The following is an 18616-nucleotide window of genomic DNA, read 5'->3' as shown; positions in this document are numbered from 1 at the left end:
AAAAATTCTTTGTGAAAGTTGGGATTTTATTCCAAACTGAAAATTTGGAAATATAAAAATAATCTGAAAATAATGTTCTCTCTCTTTACTGCGGACAGATTATAGGCATTGTTGGATTCAACTGGTTTTAGATGTTAGAAGGTTATCTTATTGCTGGCTTTATAATATTAAAATAAATAGAATAAAAGGTGCTTTGATGGTATGAACTATTAGGCTTCTGTTTTGTTAGCATTAGACAACTTTAAATTGCACTGTATAATGCAATTTAGTACAAATTTACTAAACAACTTATAAAAAGGGGCTCCAAATTTTTTTTCAGTAATAGGCAGTCTTATCAAAATCTACCAGATTCTGATAGATGCCAGACATCAAATTTAAGGATCATTCTGCATTAAAGCTACTCCCAGGTCTGGGCACCTTTGTTAAAATGTACAAGTAATGCATGTGATGAACATTCTTTAAAATACATAAACACATTTCTATTGTGTTCTAGGAACTTGTTGTGGTTTAACCCAGCTAGCAACTCAGCACCACACAGCCGCTCGCTCACTCCCCCTTGGTGGGATGGGGGAGAGCATCGGAAGGCTAAAAGGGAGAAAACTCATGGGTTGAGATAAGAACAGTTTAATAATTGAAGTAAAATAAAACCGTTAAATAGGTAAAGCAAAAAACTGCGCACGCAAACAAAGCAAAACAAGGAATTCATTCACTGCTTCCCCTGGGCAGGCAGGTGTTTGGCCATCCCCAGGAAAACAGGGCTACATCATGCATAACGGTTACTTGGGAAGACAAACACCATCACGCCGTATGTCCCCCGACTTCCTTCTTCTTCCCCCAGCTTATATACTGAGCATGACGTCATAGGGTATGGAATATTCCTTTGGCCAGTCTGGGTCAGCCCTCCTGGCTGTGCAATTTAAAGGTATTTCCATTACAGTCTCCATCCCTGGCCCCTTTGGGCCAGGTTATAGGGTTTAACACTGCGATGAACTCTTGCCCTTACTCCCAGCCTGGCTAGCAACAAGGGGTTCCTGCTATAGTAATTCCCACAACATGCAACTCAAATGCTGAGTCATAACAATTTAAAGGTATATCCATTACAATCTCCACCCCTGGCCCCTTTGGGCCAGGTTATAGGGTTTAACACTGCAGTGGACTCCTCCCCTTGCCCCTGCTCTGGCGTGGGGTCCTTCCCATGGCAGACAGTCCTCCATGAACTTCTCTAACATGAATCCTTCCACAGGCTGCAATTCTTCATGAACTGCTCCAGTGTGGGTCCCTTCCATGGCATCACAAGTCCTGCCAGCAAACCTGCTCCAGCGTGGGCTCCTCTCTCCACACGTCCACAGGTCCTGCCAGGAGCCTTCTCCAGCACGGGCTTCCCATAGGGTCACGGCCTCCTTCGGGCATCCACCTGCTCCAGCATGGGGTCCTCCATGGGCAGGTGGATCTCTGCTCCACCCTTAACTTCCATGGGCTGCTCTGGCATGGGATTATCCACGTCCACAGATGCTTTGGGGTGTCCTGCTCCTGCATGGACTCATCCACAGGTCACAGTCCCTTCGACTCGAGTTTACACTGGAGTTCCAGCCTGTCCAGTAGAGCAGCACAGAAAAACAGCAGAGATGTCCTGTCCATCTGCCAGCCCAGGGGCATGGCCATTGCTGTTATCAAAATGTTCCCAGGCACAGCACAGTAAGATGACAAAGCAGCCACTAACGAGCACTAGACTCTACTATACAGTAAGGCAAGCAAGCCCCATGGCAAGCACAGAAGCCTGCCGATTAACAGCTAAACAGCAATAACAGCTATAGATTTGATCTAGCACATTCCAAATAAATCTGTCGTTATCTCGAACCCTTCCAGCCCCACGATGGGTGCCAAAAAGGACTGTCATGGTTTAACCCCAGCTAGAACAGTTAAATAAGTAAAGCAAAAAACTGCGCACGCAAACAAAGCAAAACAAGGAATTAATTCGCTACTTCCCATGGGCAGGCAGGTGTTCGGAGAACAGTAGTAATAGTAATAATAACAATAATAATAAAAAAAATAATAATAATACAATAGTAATACAAAGAAAGCGATAACGATACAATTGCTCACCACCCGCCGACTGATGGCCCAGCACGTCCCCCCAAGTAGCGATAATTGCCTCCTGGCCAATTCCCCCAGTTTATATGCTGAGCATGACGTCATGTGGTATGGAATAGCCCTTCGTCCAGTTTTGGTCAGCTGTCCTGGCTGTGCCCCCTCCCAGCTTCCTGTGCCCCCGGCAGAGCATGGGAAGCTGAAAAGTCCTTGACTAGTGTAAGCACTACTTACCAACTATTTAGCAACAGCTTAGCACTACTTAGCAAGAACCAAAAACATCAGTGTATCATCGACATTGTTCTCATCCTAAACCCAAAACAAAGCACTATACCAGCTACCAAGAAGAAAATTAACTCTATCCCAGCTGAAACCAGGACAGAACTGTATTTGGAATGTACTTCCCATGAACATTAGAAACTCCAGTTTTTCAGAATGATACTTGAAGAAACTGAAACATTTTTTAGCTTAGGAAAAATTTGCAATGCTCTGTGTTGTTATTTTCTTATTGCAAGCTCATTTTATAAATCTGTAAAAGGGTTAAATTGGATATATTTCTGATAGCATATAAGGAATTGTTTTTTATTTAACTGCAATTTCATTCAGTAGAAGTGTTTTGTTATTAGAACACACATTGTAGCCCTTTTTATAACAATTAATGTGCAAAAACGATACAATAAGTTACAAAAAAATGAAAATGCTGTTCCAAGCTGTAGCAATGATAGTTGCAAATTTTCAAAGTTTTATTTTAATAGCTCTGCTCATGATACTGAAATATGAGCTGTATTGCTCTTTCTTTTATAATAACTCCATAATGTCAGATGTTTATAAACCAGTCATAAAAAGTCTGCTTCTGGTTATCTTGAAATATGTAGTTAAAAAATGAATTTAGGAAAGGAAAGAAAAGAAAAACTTATTAGAACTGTTTTGGTTGCCTTTGATATTAAAGCTTTTTCCTAACACAATCAATAATCCTCACTGATGGAGGAATGATTGGATAAAATACTACCTGTAAGTGTGTATGTACAGGATCTGGTCTGTTTGGTGTAGTCTATAGTGCCAAATGAATCAATTTTGTTTTCATGTTGGTCTAATTGTCTGTAATTTGAGAATTTAGACATTATCTGAATTGAAATAATTTGTGCTTTTGGCCTGAGCAGTTAAGAAACATTTCTGATATTTAAATAGAAATTCTAAACTGGTATTTCCTTATTTACAAAAAGTGTATGAAAGTCCATTTAGCTGGCAAGTGGAATCACAATTGTAGGAGTTATTTTCTTTGTCCACAATTGGAAGTCTTTAACTTTTAGGATGAATCCTTTAAAATTTTGTCTAAGAGCTTATTTTGTTTTGTTTTGTTTTGTTTTGTTTTTTGTTTCCCTAGGTTCTTATACTATACATGCTATACTATACAAGCTTCACTTTTCCTGTGTTTCTTACTGCTTTGCTTTGTGAAGAAATCATGATCAGCTATCTTAAATTTCATGCCAAATTCTGCTGCATTTGTTCTTATTTGGTAACCTTAAAAAACCAGAATTGTTTATTTTTTGGCTTGAACCGGGATCTAGCATCTTCAAAGTTAAAAATGAAAACCACTTTTTTTTTTTTTAACATAACATGTTTACCAACCTTTTTTTTTTTTTTTCCTGAGTTCATCATTCTACCTTGTTGTTAAGATCTTCATATTAAAATAAACTCCTATATGCCTACAGTGAAATGTAAAGGAAAGAGTTTCTATAGTCATAGAAAGTACAGAACATTCCCTTATCCATTCACACAAGTAGTTTTCTGTGATTTAAATTACTATTGTTCAAATTTGGTTAAATAATTAGTAATAAAATACAAATAATAAAAGTTTTACTGAAAATATAATTTTTTTCTACAGAAATAATTTAAGGAAAAATACGTGTGTCAAAATGTGAGGTTGAATAGCTTCACAACCAGTTATATTTCCAGACTTAATTATTATTGCATGAAAAAATAATTAGTTGAATTATAGGTTTGAAAGTTTTTTGAAAATATATAAAAAATCTTACTGTCCTTAAGCAAAGCCATTGATTTTATTGGATAATAAACAAAAAGAAGTGATCAGATATAAACAGTTTTCAATAACATAGGATTTACAAATTAGTCTATATATTTGACACTGAAGTAGAAGTAAAGATCTAGACATACAAGTCTGACTACTGTGATAGTTGGCAGCTTTGGACCAATCCTGCTCATAAGCAAATGTTTCATCCCCTGTATCACATACATGGAAACCCCGTCAGGACTCAAAAGCAAAGTTATCTGGCAAATGATCAATTACATGGAGAGAATGTTACTGCTTTTCTTGGTTTCAGCTGGGGTAGAGTAAATTTTCTTCTTAGCAGCTGGTATAGTGCTGTGTTTTGGATTTAGGATGAGAATAACATTGATAACACACTGATGTTTTAGTTGTTGCTAAGTAGTGCTTACACTAGTCAAGGACTTTTCAGCTTCCCATGCTCTGCCAGGTGCACAAGAAGTTGGGAGGGCTCACAGCCAGGACAGCTGACCAAAACTGGACAAAGGGCTATTCCGTACCATATAAGGTCATGCTCAGTATATAAAGCTGGGGGAAGAAGAATAAGGAAGGGGGCGACATTCAGAGTGATGGCATTTGTCTTCCAAAGTAACTGTTACGTGTGATGGAGTCATTCTTTCTTGGAGATGGCTGAACACCTGCCTGCCAATGGGAAGTAGTGAATGAATTGCTTGTTTTGCTTTGCTTTCACATGTGGCTTTTACTTTGCCTATTAAACTGTCTTTATCTGAACCCATGAGTTTTCTCACTTTTACCCTTCTGATTCTCTCCCCCATCCCACCGGGGGGGAGTGAGCAAGTGGCTGTGTGGGGCTTAGCTACCTACTGTGATTAAACCACGACACTGCTATATTACAAATCAGAATGCATTTCTAAGTAAAAGGGTGCAGCAATTCAGGTTGACATTTATATACTAACAAATCATTCAGTATAGTCACTACAATGTGTACTTAGACTTTTTTAAGTTTAGTAAGTCCGTTGCTGTGCTTTTCAAACCTAAGTAATCCAAAGAATCTTCACATCTTCACATTTAGGAACAGATGCCCAAACATATACCTTTTTTTTTTTTTTTTTTGACCTGGTCATTCTGTCTAAATATGGTTGCAAACTTCAATTTAGAATTTGGGCTTTGCTTCATCAGTTCCATTCTGTGCTATTAAAACTTAGCTTTGGACTTTTACAATACTTAAAACTGTCAGCTTCCTCTGTGTTTCATGTCATGATCTTGCAGTTCCTTTTTCTCCACATTGCAGAGAACCAATGCAGCTAGTATCTACCTTTGGTTTCTGCTCTAAGCTTCACTATACCTAAAAGTTTATTATGGTTTTCAAAATAATAGACACACATGGCATAATTAAATTTTATTGAACTACATTAAATTGACATATTTACTACCCTATAACTTAAAAAAAAAAAACAAAACACTTCACTTACTGGTAATAGCTCATTTATAATCACAGTAAGCAAACAGAATTCTAGAGGTTGAGCATTCAGAGAACAAGAAATCATTACACTGTCCACTTTCAAGGTCAGCTTCTGATCATCTGCTTCATATTCACCATGACAAAGGGTAGTTCTCTATTCAGAGCTTATGTGATGGAGCACAGGGTTGGTAGGGGCTTTTGATTTCTCAGGCCAGTTTTCTACTATTCGTATGTTTCTCTATAAGCATACTAGATTTCATGTTATAAGATGTCAGGGTGTTTGCTCTTGAGACACTGTCAGTATGTTGCTCTGAAACCTATTACTCTGATGCTTAGAAATTTTAATAAAAGAGAATCACTCACGGTATAGCTTTGTAATGTCTGTGATAGGAGAATATTTGACAGGAACCAGGAATTAGAGGGCGTTGTGACTGTGAAGTATTCTAATTTGTATGGGAAAACCTTCCTCAAGCAAAATGTCCAGATTTTCTAGTGTACAAGGCTAAAAAAACCAGAGGCAAAAGAGAGGTGAATTTGAATCCCGAAGAGGCCCTCAGTGCAGTCACTTGCCACACACACTTATTTGAATGGGATTTCAGTAGATATAGCTGCTATAAAACTGGATCATTAGATAACTTTGTATGCATCCCAACCTGGTATTTACTACTTCACACATTTGAGAAGCTGTATGGATCGAATGCAGTCAGACACATATTTAAGCAGATTTATCTCCTGCTCATTTGTGATGGGATACTTCTTCTGGTATTCTTCAGGGAAAGGGATCTAAATCCACAGGGAGAGAGATGCAATTGTCCAAAAATCCCACAGGAAAGTAGGGAAATGACATTGGCATATTATTCTGTCTTGACCAGTAGAGTGCAAAAGTATCCACAGTAATTTTTTATTACAGCTGAGGAGTTTTTTTATTGGTAAAGAAACAAACTTATCATCTTACTTTCAAACCTTACCATGTTGCTCACCCCATAATGTGATTCTTCACTTTATAGGATGGAAAGGAACATTATTTACAAACTACCATATAACGTGTATAGAAATTGAAGTGTATCAATTCGGTTCAGCTCCTTCCTCATTTATTACCTATATAAGTTTAGGTATGATTTTTTTCCTGCCCCAAATGGTTTTAATTTGGATAGCATCATGATATATGTTGCAACTTGCTGAACAATTTAATACTTAAAATTATATAGATATTAAAATACTCCTTCAAGCCATGAGAATAATAAGTAAATATTTTGTGCACCTTAGAACATAAATGGAAATCTAGCATTTCATTATACCTTTAACTAAGAAGTTATTTTTATTTTTCACACTGATATGTTCCACTACTTCAGTTAAAAACCAGAAAAATTATCGTGCCCAATTTTTCCAGTTAATTAGCAAGCAGAAATCTTGATGAACAGCAGGTATTTTTATGTTACCCATGAATAGTTCTATCTACCGTGCATGCTTATTTCTATTATCGTCCCAAAAATCTATGAGCAGAAAGCAGCTGCATGCTGGGTTATTGACAGGATTAAAGGAATCACACAGATAAAAGAAAACAATGTGCTTGGGGAAATAACTCTTTTTGCCTATAAAATATAAATCATATATTCATAATTGGAATGTGCTTTGGGATTTCTGTTCCTCCTACACTACATAAATATCTGCAGTGCTACTGCATTTCTTGAATAGAAAGGAAAAGAAAAAAGTCTTTTTAAAAGAAGCTTAAGAATATATTATTGATTTTTCCTTTACTTTGCCTATGCTATGTGCTACAATATCACTGAGATACTGTACTTGCCTCTCAAAGCAAGTTCTGTGATATCAGAATTTCGTGAACTTTTCAAAGTATCATCAAAGAGGCAGTAGCGCATCTTGCCAGAGACAGAGGCACACAGAGCCAAGGTAAGGCTGTGCTGACCCCTCCAGAAAAAACACTTACTTGTTTCATTTCTTGTACAAGTACTTAATAATTTATTTGTTGGCATTCATAACAGCTCTCATTAAAATAAAAATTATCTTCCCTGAACATCTAGCAATGGAATTATCACTCAAGCTAATATTGACTCGGTAGCTTCATGGAAGTCATTTGAAACAATCACTGGATAAAATGTGAAACAAACAGCCCTAACAGCAGCATCTGGATCCAGGACTATCTTTTCCTGAGTGCCTTCTATAATCTGTGAACAAAGTCATCGCTATTTCTACTTTCCCTCTTTTACTGGGCAAGTTGTGCATTCTTTTCTGCAGAGCTCAATAGCTCTGAAGACAGCTACTGCCTCGCCATGCTGGGGGTGTGGGAAGCCTGCTGGGGAGGGCACTGGGGAGTGTTGGTTTCAATTCTTTCAAACAGAAGGGGGAAATGAACTTGGATCTCACCTATTTCAGGGTAATGTTTCAACTGGTAAAGTATAATGCACAAGCTCTGCAAAGCTGTCATTGCCACTCACTGCCTGCTGTGTTTTAGAAGAGTAGGTCCGTCTGAGCTTTCAGAAAATAGAAAAGGCTCAGCTGCATTCCTTTGAAAGAGGGATCAGAAGGAGATGCAACCATTAGACAAGTAAGCCATAAAGATGGACAACAGTTAAGACTCCTTCTTGTCCTCAGTATGTCCCTGCTGGATGGCTATAAGTAGATCCCCTTTCAGCAGCCTGGTTTCTCTGGGGACTGTTCTGTCACCTATAACCTTTTCTGTGTATTGTGTATGGATCCTGTGATTCCAACACAGGGCTCTGCATTTCAGACAGAAATACATATGGAAACAGTAGGCATTTGAATCCCTGGTATTATGGCACTTAAATCCCTATTTAGAAGCAACTTGGGTACCTAACTTTAAGCATTCCTCCCTTATTATTCTTTTTTCTTTCTTTCTGTGTCTTTTCTTTCAAATGTCCATTTTTAGTGTAAGTTTTGACTGCAGGAACATGTTATAGTTCCACATTGTTAGAAACATATCAGTATTTTCATAAAAAATAAAATATGACTTTGAGTGGTTTATAACACAGTTGTAAAAAATGAGCTTCAGTAGAAACATAATATATATATGGCCTGCTTGGCCCAAGGGGAACACAATGTTCAGTAAAGCAGCATGAATTTTTTCCTTCACAGAATGTGTCTGGGTATATGTGGTGAGCTTTTTGAGGTCATCAAAAATGGAAGGGTACCAGTGACCAGAATACCTAATAAGTCTATCCACCATAGTTTGCAACCTTGACCTAAAATAGTTCAGGTCATTTTCCTAACAAAGCTACCCAGTAGTGCAAAATAATCCCGATTTATTGTTGGACTCTGTAATGGGTGAATTTAATGAACTGTTCACTGAGATGACTAAATATATGTGACCTTGAACAGATTTTATATAAGGAATCCAAAGCAGAAAAAATGACTAGATGAAAATAAAATGCAGTATGTCCCCATATTGGGCTTTCAGAGATTTTCCTACTGAACTGACATTATTTTCACATGTGATTTGGAAAGTAGACTGACAAGATGAGTTCCTATTTAATTCCTGGATTGGTAGAAATGGATTCCTAGAAATCCTGCCTTAACCCTGGAAGAATTCTCCCATGAGAAAATGAAGCGAAAAGCAGTAGGTTGTTTTTCTCAGACTCCCCAGAAGGTTTGGCACATGATGATATTTGCAACATAAAGCCTTGTGAAAGTTCTGAGCATTACTGATGAATTTAGGATCCTGCAGGGCAAGGGATCCAGGCAAGCCAGAAAGTCTAAGTTATGCTACAATCCACCTTATCCTTTTCAACAGACCAAAAAAAACAGGAGAATACAAAGATGAGTTAAGTCTACCTTTGTCTTGTCTTCCCTGTAGCTGCATACTGTCTGCATTTTGAGAACATAGTCTTACTCAATGTGTTTTAATAATGTAAGAAATTACATGAAGAACTGCTTGTTTTATACACCAAGAAAAATATCCTGTCAGCTCAGATTGACAAAAACAATTAGGCAATTAATATTATTCCATATACTTTCAATCCTAATCAGGTCTAAAAGAATTGTATACACCCTGCATCTCACTTTGACTTTTAGTGATTTGGGCTTATGACAAATGCTAGGAAAGCCCACATGTTCAGCTATGCAGTTGGCTGTTTCTCCCTACTTCTGACTTTGCAGAAGTCTTTCTACACATATCCAACATAATCCTGCTTCTGTCATAAAAGAATAAACTTGGATGAGATGATTCCATTCTTAGTGGCTTAATGTTACCTCCCTGGTTCTCACCAGCACTAGTCTCTTACTATGTCCCCTCTTGTATTTTTCACATTAAGAAATCTCCCAAGGAGCACTGTAAGGTACTGGCCAGAGGGGATTAAGCAGGAGCAGGCAGAACAGAAATGTCTGTGTGAAAGCCTCTTGTGACAGCCTGTTATTCTTGAGTTTATTCTGCGAGAGTAGAGATGGAGTCTAAAATACAATACAAATAATTGATCTGAAGACGTCTCTGGCATGTGAAATGAGTTTTTCACTGAATTGGTGACTTCCCATGCTCTTAGAGAAATATCAGAATTCTAACACAAGGGCATCCAACATTAATGTTCTATAATCTTTCTACTCTCCTGTCTTTTGTGTAGTGATATCAAAGAAGACTGAGACCACTAAAAGTTGTGACATCAATATTCAGGATATAAGTCCTGTTACAAGAGTCAATAAATAGTTCAGGATTACATTTGCAACTCAATTCTTAGCACACCATGCTGAGCCTGTCACACTCCCTTTTCGTGGTGGCAGTGTGGCAGTAGGGAAGCCTGGTGGCACTTTTTTTGAAGCTTTGCAGGAATCATGACAGTGCTGCTGTGTGGTGAAGCAGGAAGCTTTACACTACTCTGAGGACCCTGAAAAAAAGGCATTTCTTTACACAATTTAATCAATTAGCATTGGTGAGAAAATGAGGAAAAACTCAGGCTGGAAATTGAAAGAAATGAATTATTAATCATCTCAGAAAATGGGGAGTCAGGGTACAATGCCCTGAAGGTAATTTAAGGCTAGACCTTGGAATAAGTTTGCACCAATGTGCATAGGTCAGATGTGATAGATGATCTGAGCAAATTAATGCAATATTGCTATGTGCACTGAACTTGTTAAATGTAACAGTAGGAAGAATGACAAAATTGCTGGTCTTTCAAATTCAGATATTCAGATTAAATCCACGCTTTCTCTATGACTCCATAAGAACTCTAACTGTTGAAGCCTACCAGTACATAAAGGGAGAGACGACGTTGTTGGAATACAGCAGGGTAAGAAGTATATTTTATGTCTTGAAACACGTATTAGAACCTTCCTAGAATGAAGACAGATATCACATTGGGAATCCTATGAAAGGCTAGAAATTGAAACAATTATTAGAAAGGACATTCCACAAAAATGGTGACTGCTGATTCAAAGTACTTTAGGAAGATCCATAGGGAAGTACTACATAAAGCAAGCCACAGAGAATTTAAATAAATGGACTGGAAAAACAGGACAAGAAAAAATAAGGAAGAATTAAACATTCTGTGCAGAACTCTGTGTAACAGTAGATAAGTGTAGAAAGATGACAATGGCTACTGGATTTTAAGATTCTATTTCAATATGTCTAGACGTTTTCACTCGTAGAGCTTTGTAAACCTAAAGAAATAGCACTGAAAGCAATGATGACATGTGTTATACAATTATGTGAGCCGGAAGATAATTGTGTCTAATATTTTCATCCTGGTGCAGGAGAACTGCTAACAAAGGTTTCTGAGCCAGTTCCAGCAGATGGAATATATACATGTAGGACACTATGGGCCCATCACATGGTGGAACCAAAGAACTGACACTTTTCTTCAGTGAGAAAATGCTTATACATGGAATTTATGTTGAGAAGCAACTGTGAACATGGTAGACTGTAGAAACTAAGCACCATGTTCTGAGTCTGCAGATAACTAAGGTGAAAGGTGAGAATTTCATTTGCTTAAGCAGAAAGGGAGAAGAGAGAGAAATTTAGTTGTTTTCTAGGGCTTGGACTCCTAAGTACTTCTTTGAGTACCTAAATGGAAGATATTATGAAATAGTGACAACAAAGTATTAACTTTTTCGATTCCTAGCAGGACTGCATAGTGTCTTCCATATTTTCTCATCTTGGCTGTCCATGGCAAGGTTTTAGTTGCAGAGGGAATGCAGGGGTTGTCTCTGTGAGAAGAGGTCAGGGTCTGTCCTGTACCGGACACAGCCCGACCAACCACAGGCCCAGCTGAGCCCATCAGCAAAGTTTGCAATGCCTCTGTGAAAATGTATTTAAGAAAGGGAAAAAATGAGGCACAAGCAGAGGAGAAGAGGAAACAAAAAAAAGAGTGAGGAACAGCAGAGGGAACATCAAGGTCAGAGGAGGTGCTCCAGGTGCTGGAGGAGGTATTTCCTGCAGCACACGGAGGACTCCACAATGGAGCAGATGGATGTTCCCAAAGGAACTGTGGCCCATGAAAAAATCACACTACAGCTGATTTTCCCTGACAGGACTGCAGGCCATGGAAAAGCCCATGCTGGAGCACAGGAAAGTGTGAGGAGCAAAGAGAAGCAGAGAGAAACAGCTGTGTACTGACTGTAACCCCACACCCCAGTCCCCCTGAACAGCTTGTGGGAGGTAAAGGAGTCTGGAGTGAAGGAGTGAAGTTGAGCCTGGGAAAAGGGGAAGGAAAGGTGGTTTTTTAAATATTTGTCTTTTTGTTTCTCACTACCTAATTCTACAATTAAATATCCATTTGAATTGGCAATAAATTAAGTCAATTGAAACAATTGAGTTGAGTCTATTTTGCCTGTGACAGTAACTGGCAAACAATCCCCTGTCATCATTTCAACCCACAAGCTTTATCATTCCTGTGTTTTTTTTTCTGTTTTCACCCCTCATCCTGATGAGGGAAGGAGGGAGGAAGGGAGTAGCTGGGTGGCAGTTTGGCTATTAACCAAGGCTAACCCATCACATCTCTAGACAAATTCAAATCTATACTTGTTAGCATTGCCTGACCATGTGGTTACCTCAACACTACAAAAATAATGCTTTTCTGATATGTATTTTTGTTTGTTTGCAAATTTGATTGCAGTAAAGAATTTTTGCTGACTTTAAATGATAACACATTATCTAGAGTCACATATATAATTTGCAAGTTTTTAAAAACAAACAAATATTTCATGGAATCTGTCATAAAACTTTTAAGTAACTCCATCTCGATATGAAATGAGATATGACTGTAGCTGTTGACAGAATGGAACTAACCTCTGCAGCACTTTACAGCAACTTGTTGCTCTGTTCCCCCAGTACATTCATCCGGAAATTCTCCAAGATGTCAACCACATCTGTGGTGACTGGGGATCTGTCATTGGAAAATATTCAACGTACTGCAGACACAAGCTATTTTCCCTGCCAGAAATCCCAGCTTTAGCTGATGTATCAACAACTATACTTTGTCATAAAAATAGTTTTGAAAAAAGAAATCAAAATATTTATTAAAATGCAGTGGGGGTTACATGTCTGTTGCATAGTATGTCTTGGTTTTTAAGAAAAAGATACCAAAGTAAACAATGTTCGCCATTTCACTGACATTTATGGACAGAAGGCACACATCTTCAGGTGTCTGGATAACTGGCATTAGCACTGTGCAAATAATTGTGGAGTTTCTTTCTTTAGTTTGGTAACTAGATTTATACTTATATACATATATATATATACTGACAGAATTACTTGGATTAGCAATATGGAACTTTTATGTATAAATCACATTTCTCATACATGTAAATCATATTTCTTATTCAAAATAAACATTTTGTTTGGCCAACAGCTAATTACTTTTGTTTAAAAGCAATCAAATGGTTTCATTGCAGTGTGGGCAGGGAAAGACATGAGTGTATGAGAACCAGCTGCCTAAACCAGGAAGAAGAGCACAGCTGAGGCTATGCCATGTCTAGCTATATGATTCAGATGTCCCCATGGAAGGTAAGGGACATGGATTAAAATAACCAGCTTGTTTTATTAAAAACAAAGATTTACAACAACAGTATTTTTGCTCTTTCTCAACCCAGTGAGTGCGCTAGCCACTAGACTATAGAGCATCCTCAAGCAGGGCTTTTTCTGGTCCTTGCTGCCAAAGATGTCCTGTTTTAAAGAAAATATTCCAATTCCCATTTCGTCAAACTAAATCTGATTATATAATGTAGCAGTGAGGGTACAGAAAAAAAAAACCTTTATGTTGGAAAACTAGATTATTCAAGTGTAGTCAGTGTTTAAGAGGCATTTGGACAATGTCTTTAATAGTATGCTTTAACTTTTGGTCAGCCCTGAAGTGGTGAAGCAGTTGGACTAGATGATTGTTATAAGTCCCTTCCAACGGGAACTATTCTATTCTATTCTATTCTATTCTATTCTATTCTATTCTATTCTATTCCTGAAGCTGAATTCCTTCTGTACTCAGATACACACTGTAACTACCACAACAGGTCTATTTTATTAACAGTACCAAAATTCCAGTGTAAATCTAGTTCAGCTTTATACTAAAGCCTTTTCTAATTGTCATTTTCAAAATGTCCTGACTACTTGAATATTTCTAAAATTACATAAATTTTTTTCAGACAAAATTATTTTCAGAATTTCACTGAGATTTCTGATGAGTTTCAGAGTGACCAAAATTTAATTTCTTGGAAAGTGAACTATTAATCAAAAAATATTCATCCAACTATGCTGATAATGAAGACCTTAACTGACATATATTCTCAAAAACTCTCGAAGACAACAGTTTTCAAGCCTCATGAATTATTACCGTCTTTATTTTTTAGTGCGAGTTAACATTTTTTTCTTAGAAGTCACCTACATTTTTAATTGTTTTTAAAAATTGTTTACCACTGCACAGCTGTCTTCATTTCATGTTGCTGGAATAATGTATAATAGGCATGATGATGCTAAATGAACTGATAGTTTCATACATCCAGTTGTCACTATTAGTGAGTCACAAATTGCCAACTGTTACCACATCATAAAATCCCAGAGAGATATACTATGCTAAGTACAGTCAAATAGCTCTGGTATCTAAGATACCAGTGCGTGGTAACTTTTGGCAGACCCTAACTGTTTAATAGCTCTCAAAAATCCCAATAATTATTACTTAGCCTGCTATCACAATTAATATCCCTGTCGGCAGGGAAAAGAAGCCAAAAGCAAAGTAGCCATGGAATCCAAACTAATCCCACATTCTTCAAGAATAAAGTCAACTCAAACTGGAAAATATTGGAAGTTTTCCCTGCTGCTGTTTGTTTTCTGTATAAACACAAGTTCTCACTTTTTAAGGCTTTACCTGTCACTTTTCGGGAACATTAATTTATCTTTAAATTATACTCAGAGAAGGGAGTTATTGTTATGTGATAATGTTTAGAGGAGTATCTTGACTGTGTTACTGAAGACAGGTGACTTCATGACTGTCATTATCAAAAGATCTCAGTATTTGACAATCAACTTCTAAATGATGCTAAGTAAAAGCAACCTGCTCTTACTCTATTACAGACTGAACAGCTGAAGTGACTCAGTATTTTCATTCTAGGACCAACCACTTCTCTCTGTTTCATTGGTTCCAAAATAAACAAGAAAGTAAAACCATCAAAGGTAACATGGCGTACAATTATCCAAATCCTTATAAAAATCTAGTGTCCTGTGCCACACAAATGTGGCTTCTTAACAGACGCCATAGGTCTGCATCTAGCGGGAAAGTAAAGTGTAAAGGAGCATGGACGATCACAGTGAATCCTTAAAGTTTGTATACATATGTGATAGTAGATTAAAACTGGACAGCCATTCATCCTGCCTCTAATGGAGTCAGTTCTTCACTTATCAAGGTTTGCTGAACATTTTAGGAGAGAGGTTCTGAAACTTCACAGTATACAATATATCATAGTAGGGTAAAAATGTTTGAGATGGTTCATTTCAGGCTGACTGAAATGTGGAGTGATGAGGAGCTGTTTCATGAGCCACCCAAATATCCATCCTGTAATCTGTTGTAGGGACAGCAATCTGTTGTTGATGCAGTTTGAGGCAGACATGGAGCTGTTAGCATCCACTTTTAATCTGTTACCACATAAACCTGAGGTCTTAAGCTTTGCTCGTTAGAGAGGTTATGCTGCTCTCTAACTACACTGGCATTGAAGGTGCTTAGAAAAACAATGCTCAGATGTGCACAATTATTTCTCATCAAGAGAAGCTCATAATTTTTGTAATTCCATTATATCCAAGGGAATCATGCCTGCAAGTAATTTGTCTATTCCATTCAGTTTGATTCAAGGTCTAAAGAACTACAAAGACAGGGGGGAAATTATGTATACTGATGTCTGAATTTAAAAAGGAAAAAAGGACAAAGACTATCAGCCCAAATCAAGCTGAATACAATTTGTTTTTAAGGATAAATGATGGAAACTATTACAGAAAAGAAATTGATGTAATCCTTAAAAGCTGTGCTAAGAATGGGGACAGTAAGGGAGGAAGAATTATTGGTATTTCAGTCTCCAAGTGTGTTATTTGAAGACAATTGCAAGACAATAGAAACATTCAGGAGTATTTACAGGTGGATTTTCACTAACTTTAATTTTATGCTTGGAAGTATATAACCAAAGAATATCCCTTACCAAAAAGGGAGTGATCACCTGGAGCCCAGGGAACTTTATTACTCTCAGGGTATACACCTCTGCCTTGAGCATTAACTTGGAGTCTTTAGAGAAACTGCACAGTAGCAATTGCAGACACCAGGGAAGTCCCTTCTCCATCACACCTGCACCGCTGTCTCCAGTATGAAACTGGAAGGGGAAAGAGATTGTAATGTTCACCGACATGTTATACCAGCAAGAAGTCCCCCCAGCAAAAGAAATTCTTTGCTGTCTAGTTTTCACCCTCCTGACACCTCTCAAGCAATATATCATAGAATCATAGAATGTCCTGAGTTGGAAGGGACCCAGAAGGATCATTGAGTCCAGCTCCTGTCCCTGCATAGGACAACCCCAAAAGTCACACCACATGTCTGAGGGCGTTGGCCAAATGTTTCTTGAATATTGTCAGGCTTGGCGCCGTGACTGCCTCCCTGGGGAGCCTGTTCCAGTGCTCCACCACCCTCTGGGTGAAGAACCTTTTCCTAATATCCAACCTAAACCTTTCCTGGCATATCTTCCTGCCGTTCCCTCGAGTTCTGTCATTGGTCGCCAGGGAAAAGAGATCAGCGCCTGCCCCTCCTCTTCCCCTTGTGAGGAATCTGTAGACCGCGATGAGGTCTCCCCTCAGTCTCCTCTTCTCCAGCCTGAACAGACCAAGTGACTTCAGCTGCTCCTCATACAGCTTCCCCTCTAAACCCTTCACCATCTTTGTGGCTCTCCTCTGGACACTCTCTAGTAGCTTTGTATCCTTTTTGTACTGTGACGCCCCAAACTGCACACAGCACTCAAGATGAGGCTGCACCAGTGCAGAGTACAGCGGGACAATCACCTCCCTCGACCAGCTAGCAATACAGTGCTTGATGTACCCCAGGACACGGTTGGCCCTCGTGGCTGCCAGGGCATGCTGTTGGCTCATGTTCAACCTGCCATTGACCAGAACCCCTAGATCCCTCTGCAGGATCACCAATGACGGGGACGAGCTGTCCCTGGACGAGCAGCTGGAGACGCTGCTGCGGTCACTCTGCGGCTGGTTATAGCTTGGTGACCCTCTGCCAGGGACTTGGGGACCGTGTCCCTCCTTCTACCTTGTGCCATCCCTCCCTGCCCTGCAAATAAAGCTCTGACACTGAGAACTACTGCCAGTTTTTGGGTTTTTTTTTAAATGTAAAGGACAAAACCATGTTAGAAACCTTACAGAGCATGCTCTCACCATGAGAAAACATGCAATTTGACTCAACTCCTCTTATTTAGCATAAAATACTAGTCAAGTAGGGCAGTCTGTTATTTTCATGGAAGTCAGAAACTTTAGTTAAACTGTAAGCTTTTGTGAATGGCTTTGTCATTGTTGTGGTTTTAGCTTGAATCAGTTGGCTGTCATTCAAACATACTGTTCTGTGTTTTATGATTAGACAACAGCATAGACTCCAGCTACAGAAAAACACCCCATACTCTTAAAAAAAATCATTTGGTTATTGAAAGAACGTGGTCAGTTTTCTATATAATTCTTGTGCTGTAGTAGAGATTTTAATAAAGAATAATATCCTACAAAATGGAGTAAAAAATTTCCTTCCTACACCATTCTACAGGTTTTTCCCCCATTTAATTGCATGAGACTTCTCCACAAGGCCATGTTTGGCTTAGCTTTATAACACCATTTAGATAATTACCTTTATTTATGGTATTGTTTAGAGTGCTGCAGAATTGCTGGAGGCAGGCCTCTGGAGATTACAGGTTTGCCAGGCATTGTGACTATCCCTTATTTTTATTTTTATTGCTATTCTGTTGAATGATTTCACTGTGGAATAACTTCACAGTTTGCATACCACGGTGGCATTTCAGAATGCCGTTAAAATGCTAACACATCCCTGGAATGTCATGTCAGGAGAAGATTTATTATGTACACATAGCAGGGTCAGTATGAGTTCTATCCATATAACAGCTATTCTTTTTGCTGGATAATCATTGGGTACATGGTTATGGATTGCAGTTACGAGTTCTTTTAATCATGTGATTTTATTGTGTCTAATCTGGGTCCCAATCCCAATGTTATTTGTTCACTCTCAAAAATATTAGTGTCTGGAAAAGCTGTGACTGCGCACAGTGCTTTGCAGGTGAACAGCTGATTGAACGACTGTGACAGCAGAACCTGAGGCATCAACAGGAAGATGTATTCATATATGTGGAGTACTCACATGATTTCATATTAATTTCCTACTCTGTTAGTGTTAGAAACAGCAGTCTATGCCACAGTATCACTGGGAGCAGATGGTTCTTCTATGCTTTCAGAACAAGTGGCTACGCACATTTCAGTCAATGTCTGTCTCCACAGGGACAGAAGAAAGGGTTAGAAAAGTATATTTCAGTCATGCCACTTTTTCAGCCATGCT

The sequence above is a fragment of the Platalea leucorodia genome, assembly GCF_965183815.1.
Source record: "Platalea leucorodia genome assembly, chromosome: 4".
Lineage (NCBI taxonomy): Eukaryota > Metazoa > Chordata > Aves > Pelecaniformes > Threskiornithidae > Platalea > Platalea leucorodia.
This window is presented reverse-complemented; position numbering follows the sequence as displayed.